This window comes from Physella acuta, unplaced genomic scaffold (genome assembly GCF_028476545.2).
Source record: "Physella acuta isolate Inbredline_101_S28 unplaced genomic scaffold, ASM2847654v3 ptg001426l, whole genome shotgun sequence".
Classification (NCBI taxonomy): Eukaryota; Metazoa; Mollusca; class Gastropoda; family Physidae; genus Physella; species Physella acuta.
The window spans coordinates 447,288-454,427 of NW_026732941.1; positions in this window are offsets into that span (position 1 = coordinate 447,288).

Genomic DNA, 7,140 nt, shown 5'->3' on the forward strand with positions numbered 1-7,140 from the left:
GAATTGATTGTTTTTAAATGTCTATTTTCCGCTTTTTCTTACACTGCTATTCAATAGTTAAATCAATAGAGTTTGTTTAGTACAAAGCTTCAATGAGGAAAATGAAGAAAGAGAAATGCAAACAGTTTTGACCTAAGGTATTTGAAGGTTAAATATATAAAATAATTAATTCACTAAATGCCTCCTATCTAGAATATTATTAAAAACTACCGATGTCTTCTTCTTCTTCTTCTTCGTTCTTAATTATTAGTGTTGAAGGTGATCGAGATTTATCTGCCAGTGGGTATGAACTCGAGACTTTGTTCGAATTTATCAGCCATGAGCTTTTTGCCGACTCGACCATGCCTCCAACACAATTAAGCATTACGTGTCAACTGGTTATGCGCCATTAAGGCCATTGACTCCGATTTCAGCGTGCTTTTCTTTTTGGATTTGCTTCCATAGCCTTTGCCCAACCAAGAACAAACTACAAGGCAGCAGTTGTTTAATTTTGGAGTTGTCTCTCCTAGAAGAATGGCTGTCCCCAGCTAACGAGGGTTCGAACTCGAGACTTTTCGGTTAAGCAACAATGAGCTTTACCGACTCGACCACGCCGACACTACCGATGTAATTATCCTAATTCCAAAATAGATGCAGTTTTAAAATTGTAACACCAGTATTTGATAGAGTACTAATGTTTTATTTAAAACATATATATCGATTTTGCCATATTTTTTAAATTCTTAGTTCAAGCACACAGGTAAAAAAATTGGTTAGTTGTTTTATTTTTTTTAACACAGGCTATTTAAAGCACCAAAACTAAATTAAAAATATGAACTAGTTTCTTTTTTTAACTTATAGTTAATTGAAAAGTATTGCGTATTGTATATTTATCGGTAGGGCTTATGTTATTCTCGTCGACAGTAATGTAATGCAAAGCCTATGTCTAATTTAACAGAAAAGGTATACTTACTGCTGAGTAAACAGGCAATAAACACAATGATTTGTTGCCACATATTAAGTAAACAGTTGACGTCACTTTCACTTGTTCACAACAGATCGCTGAAAAATATGTTCAAGATTATGTACTTTTTAATTTGCAAGTATAGTTGTAATAAATGAAAATGAAGAGCCATTAACAGTCATGATTGATGCCATAACAAAAGGCAATAGCGCTGGTTAATTGAACTTTTATTTCATTACATTCTCTATAAGCTATGAAAAATAAAAATGAAGGGCATCAGAAACAGTTTACAGCGTCTTTCTAGGTTTAATAAAAAAAATTTTGCAGAGCTATGTAGAGTGAAACATGTTTCTAGATTTGAGCCATATCAAAACTAACAAATGTAAGCCAAATCAATTTGTGTGTATATGACTACCGTTTAAAATAAACCGGGAGTGATCTCCCCTAAACTTTCTCGAATATTCTTATAAAAAATAACAGAGGATGGGAACTCGGGCTATAGACATGATTTTTAATCCATTTTAAATACTTAAAGTTTTTAAAATAGAATAAAATCTCGTAGACAAAAAAATGCACACCAATTGAACACCAAATTAAAAAAAAGTGCATAATAGTGCGCAATATTATTAGTACTTTAAAAATTTACATTAGTTTTTTGAGAAATTGGAAGTAGCGTAAATTAGTACTTCCAGTAAACGGAAATTACTCAAAATTTAACAGAAGGTAGAGAATTACATTTTTTACTTACACGTAAAATTGCATTTATCTATCTGAAATAGTACTCAAGTTATAGGCTTTTGAAAATTTCAAAGTAGAAAAAGTACCACTTCCAGTTATCGGAAATCGTTCAAAAGTTGATACGGATCTACAATTTAGATAAAATACTTATATATGAAATTTCATCAACCTAGCTGTAACGGTACTCAAGCTATCGTGTTTACACACGGACAGACAGACAGACAGACAGACACACAGACACACACACAGACATACGGACAAGATTGCAAAATTATGTTTTTCCGTAACAGTATCATATATACGAGAAAGTAAAAAACAGTGTGATTATCTTCGCTAAACGCTCAGGATTTTATATAACAGAACGAATTGGGATGGCAGATCCCGTGGAATCATGCTTCAGTAATAAATATTGAAATTTTCTTAGAATAAGCTTAATGACTATCTATAATATAAGCGCCCAGGTAGTGTGTCAGTCCTTCCTTCCGTCTTTCCATCCGTCCTTCCGTCATCGCTATTGATTTTGGAATCATAAAAGTAAACACCATATTTTTATATTTATTTATTTTTAATTTTTTTTATTGTTTTTTCCGCCTCAGACATGTAATTTACAGCGTAAGTTTTCTTTGCGTGTTCGCTTCAGTATTACAGTTTTCATCACCGGTTTGTGAGGACTGATATAGATTTACAATAGTAATATTTATTTCCAACATGTAGCTTACTTTTATTTATTTAAGATGGTTTACTTAAACATAGATCTAAAACAAAACGTCTAAATATAAAAAATAAACCGGGAGTAATCTCACCTAAACTTTCTCGAATCCTAATATATAATAGACCATGTGCGCACTTCTCTCTCTCTCTCTCTCTCTCTCTCTCTCTCTCTATCTCTGTCCGATATATGGAGGACTTGATACGGACTTTGGTTTAAAATAATATGGTAGATGTTTTAAATGTATAACTAACATTTTATTTAAAGAAGAAAAATAAAAAATAAAAGCGTATTCTAATGTAGAAAAACAATTTTAATTATGCAACCGAAAAAAATGTTTATAGTTGGGACAAGCGCGCATTTAACAATGACGTCACTTAATGTTTACACTTAAAAAAAAAGAGCACGAAACTAATGACGTCATCTTCCGAGTTTAGAATAAAATAAAGAAATGAACTATTTCATTCAAATATGATTTAGAACTACGTACGCTATGAAATGTATACAAACGATTTTCTGGGCCTAAACTTTTAAAAGTTTTTTCTTTATCTGTTTGGATTCTAGATATAGATCTAGATCTCGATTCTAGATCTACGGAAAAACTAGATGTAGACGCTAAAATCTGGATCTACTCTAGATTCTATTTCATAATATTAATAAATTCCTATAATTAACTATTTCAGGACATAATTATTTTATAGAAATCTTTGTTTAGCTATAGAATAGGTTAACTTGGGATAAAATGTGCTTTGAAAGAATATGGCTATTCGCGTAAGTTAAGTTTCTTCACCAAGTTAATTTTATTTATTTTTTTCATTTTATTTATGTAGATAATACAGTTGCCTATAGTGACTTAGCGGGGCACGGGGCAGGAGAAGTAGAGTTCACTTGTATCTGACTTTTTAGCCTATGAAGGAATAGTGTGGTCAGACCCATGTGTTTTTAACAGACAAAAACAACATAACTACCATTGAACAGCCGGGTTTTTAAAGAAATCTTTTAAGTGTCTTAATCAGCGAGTGCATTTAATATGGTATGGTTACCGATGAAGAAATGAGCTATTTCATTTAAATCTACAGATCTAGATCTATTCATAAAAACCTACTAAAAATAAATCACTTTAAAAACAAGAAGAAAACCGTGGAATAGCCGAGTTTTTAACGGAAACATTTAAGTCACTTAATCAGTGATTGCCTGTGTTATGTTAAATGTGTCGGATTTTTAGCTAGTCTTTAGCTATTTCTTTGCTTTGTCACTAATATCGTTCAACGTGTAGTAATACACATTGCGTTTTGACCAATAACTATTTTATAAATTATTTTTCTCAAACAAGTTCAACATTTTAAAATATATAGGCCTATATTGCACGTGAAACGGGTACCGATGGCTAGTATTCTTATATAAAACATCAAGGGATGGAAAGTCGGGTTATAGACATGATTTTTAATCCATTTTAAATACTTAAAGTTTTTTAAAAATAGAATGAAATCTCGTAGAAAAAAGAATCGCACACCAACTCCAAATAAAAAAGTGCATAAAAGTGCGCAATTTTATTAGTACTTTGTAAATTTAAACGCGTTTTTGAGAAATAGGAAATAGCGTAAATTGCTACTTCCGGTCAACGGAAATTATTCAAAATTCGATAGAAGGTAGAAAATTAGATCTGTTACTCACGTGTGAAATTTTATTTATCTATCTCGAATAGTGCTTAAGTTATAGGCTTTTGTAAAATTCAAAGAAGAAAAAGTACCACTTCCGGTTATCGAAAATCGCTTAAAAGTTAAATGGATCTACGATTTTGATAAAATACTTATATATAAAATTTCATCAACCTAGCTGTAACGGTACTCAAGTTATCGTGTTTAAACACACACAGACACACAGACATACGGACATTATTGCGAAATTATTTTTTTCCGTATCAGTGAGGTGTAAAACGTCGAGATTTGCAAAAATTTACAAATTTTTTGCACGATTACAAGACTCTCTCTATACTTCGTATATTCGAGAAAGTAAAAATATATAAAATAAAAACAACTTGAAAATGCAAATGTGTAATTAAATGATGATTTAAGGGATTTTTTTTTCATCGGCGTGGTGGGCTGTGGGGGGGGGGGGGGGGGGGGGTGGAGGGTTTTGTTTTTAAGTGGAGCTGAAATAAATTTGGGATTACAGAGAATTATAAAGATACATATTTTAAGCAATCGGAAAAGTTACGTTATTAAAATGAGACACGTCAAATCAATCATTCTTCCTTTTTAAACATCTATATCTATACAGTCCTCAAAGGGTATTTTTTTTTAAATTGTGTTATTAGTTCGAATGTTTTAAACACTTTAAACAGTTATAATAATTTATTTGATAGTTTTACACATCATCAAAGACATGAACATCTATTGCACATCTAGTAATCAAATGGAGAAAATAAAATGGCATAAGAACTAGACTAAAATTAGGTGTGCAAACTCGGTTTCTCTTGACTGCTTAGTTTACTATACTCACTCCTTAGCTGCGGAGTCAAAAGTTCACATTGTAGCCACCCATGGACAGAAATAAAAACGACCGTGGGGGAAGGGTGTCTGTGATACTCATACTGATCTATCGTTCCAAAACTTTCCATGACACAAAATTGACCCTTGGCAATGAGGGCGCGCTACCTTGAAATATCCGCCAGTCCGGTTGAATGGGGGAAGTGTGTGTGTGTGTGGGGGGGGGGGGATGAGGTGTGTATTTCTTTCTACCATTCAGGTTATGCACTTTAAAACCTGGGAAACAGAAGACTGTTCTAATGTTAATTTACTTGACGGCTAATCGAGTGATGTTTGGCTTGAGACTGTCTAAATTAAAATTAATACTTTATCTATTGCTTTCCTGAAATTCCTGTACATATTTCTCAGTTAAGTGAGATTTCCCAGTCTATGTCTTAGCTTTGCTTGAAATATGTCTTTTAACTCGATGTCCGTGTATTTTGTGAAAAAATATCTGAATTTATTCCTAATTCGCCATATACTCGATCTATAAATAGCCCTTGCTACTAGTCTGTTTTCGTCTTCTGTTCTTTGTCTAGTCGTGTTAATTAAGTTAAGTGTGATTGCTTTATTTGTTGTGGCTGTTTGATTGGTGGTGTTTAATATTTTCGCAAGTGTTTGATTTGTTTTCTGTACTAATAAGCAATCTAAATAAATGTTTCTCAGTTTCTTGTATATTCTGTTTACACGTTTGACATATTATTGTAACATTTGGATTTAAAGATGTATTTTGTGAAACTAGAGTTGTATTAAACATCAAAGAGAAATAACAATTAATGTTAATGTATTATAGACATTTTATTAAGATTTGGACCTGGCGGTTTATATGACAAAGCAGAGTTTATTTATTTATGACTTAAGTGTAGGCTATGTGGTCTGTTTGATAATAACCATAAAAAAAAATGTGTGCTAAAACATACTATTTTAGCACCTTTATAATCGGTCATTCAACACATATTTTAAATGACAATCATAGATATACAACTTACCTTTAGGAAGCCTCACAACAATTGACGACACAACTTTATCCCAGTGGTGATTACAAGAGCAGAACTGGAGATAACGACTGAGTGCCACGTCAAAGACTTCATCCAAAAATGACGTTGTCCGTCAAACGTTTGGCGACGCCTTCTGTGCTTTAAATTCAACGTGGCGTTACTAAAACCATCCAGCAAATTGCTGGTCATTTTGATGTAAACACATATCTAACAAACCGGGGACATAACTGCTTAACGTAAATAACATTTTAATTAGAGACAGCTTAACAAAACAATTTAAATCAACTAAACATTTAAACACAAACACGGAGATGACGCCAAGAATTCCCAGGTCGTGTTTCCTCCAGAATTTTTTTCTCCGGGGGCACTCAAGATTGTAGGGGGAGGCGGACTAAAATTTCCGGGGGGAGGGGGGGGGGTGGTGGGGGTAGACACTGGTAAATGTATGCTTTATATAAATTGGATTTCGTTCGGTGGGGGGAGGTAGTCTTTATTGAGAGGCGGATCTCCCCTGAAGAGATGCCTGGAAGAAACTGTGTTCCCAAGTTAATTTCTCTATATGCAGCACACAGCAGTCCTATTGTATTGCTTCGCAATATAATCGGTGTGTATGACAAACAGCCATCTAAATGCACACTTATCAGTTCCTTGAGCTAGAGGCTAACAACTTGCGTGCTCTTGCCTATCAAAACCGCCGACAAAAAAAAGAAAAAAAAATGGCAAACAATCTGACTTCACCACAACAATATATTAACATAGTCAAATGTCAAAGGTTAAGCCTCAAATTACGAAAATTAAAAATAAAAATTGAAAATTAAATTTTGTAAATCGAATATTACATGACAGATGTAATTTGTGACATGTGTTCATGTCACTAACAAATATCAACTATCGACTATTTAACTGTCAACTGTCAACTGTCAATGGTCAAATATTAAATGTCAAATGAAAAATAGAAAAGTAACAAGTAAAAAAATAAAATGTAACAAATAAATTGTAAAAAATATAATGTAAAAAATATAATGTAAAAAAAATGTAAAAAATAAAATGCAAAAAGTAAAATGTAAAAAAATGTAAACAAAAAAATTGTAAAAAATAAAATGGAAAAAAATAAAATGCAAGAAGTTAAATGTAAAAAATAAAATGCAAAAAGTTAAATGTAAAAACTAAAATGCAAAAAGTAAAATGAATAAAATAAAACGCAAAAAGTAAAACGTAAAAAAT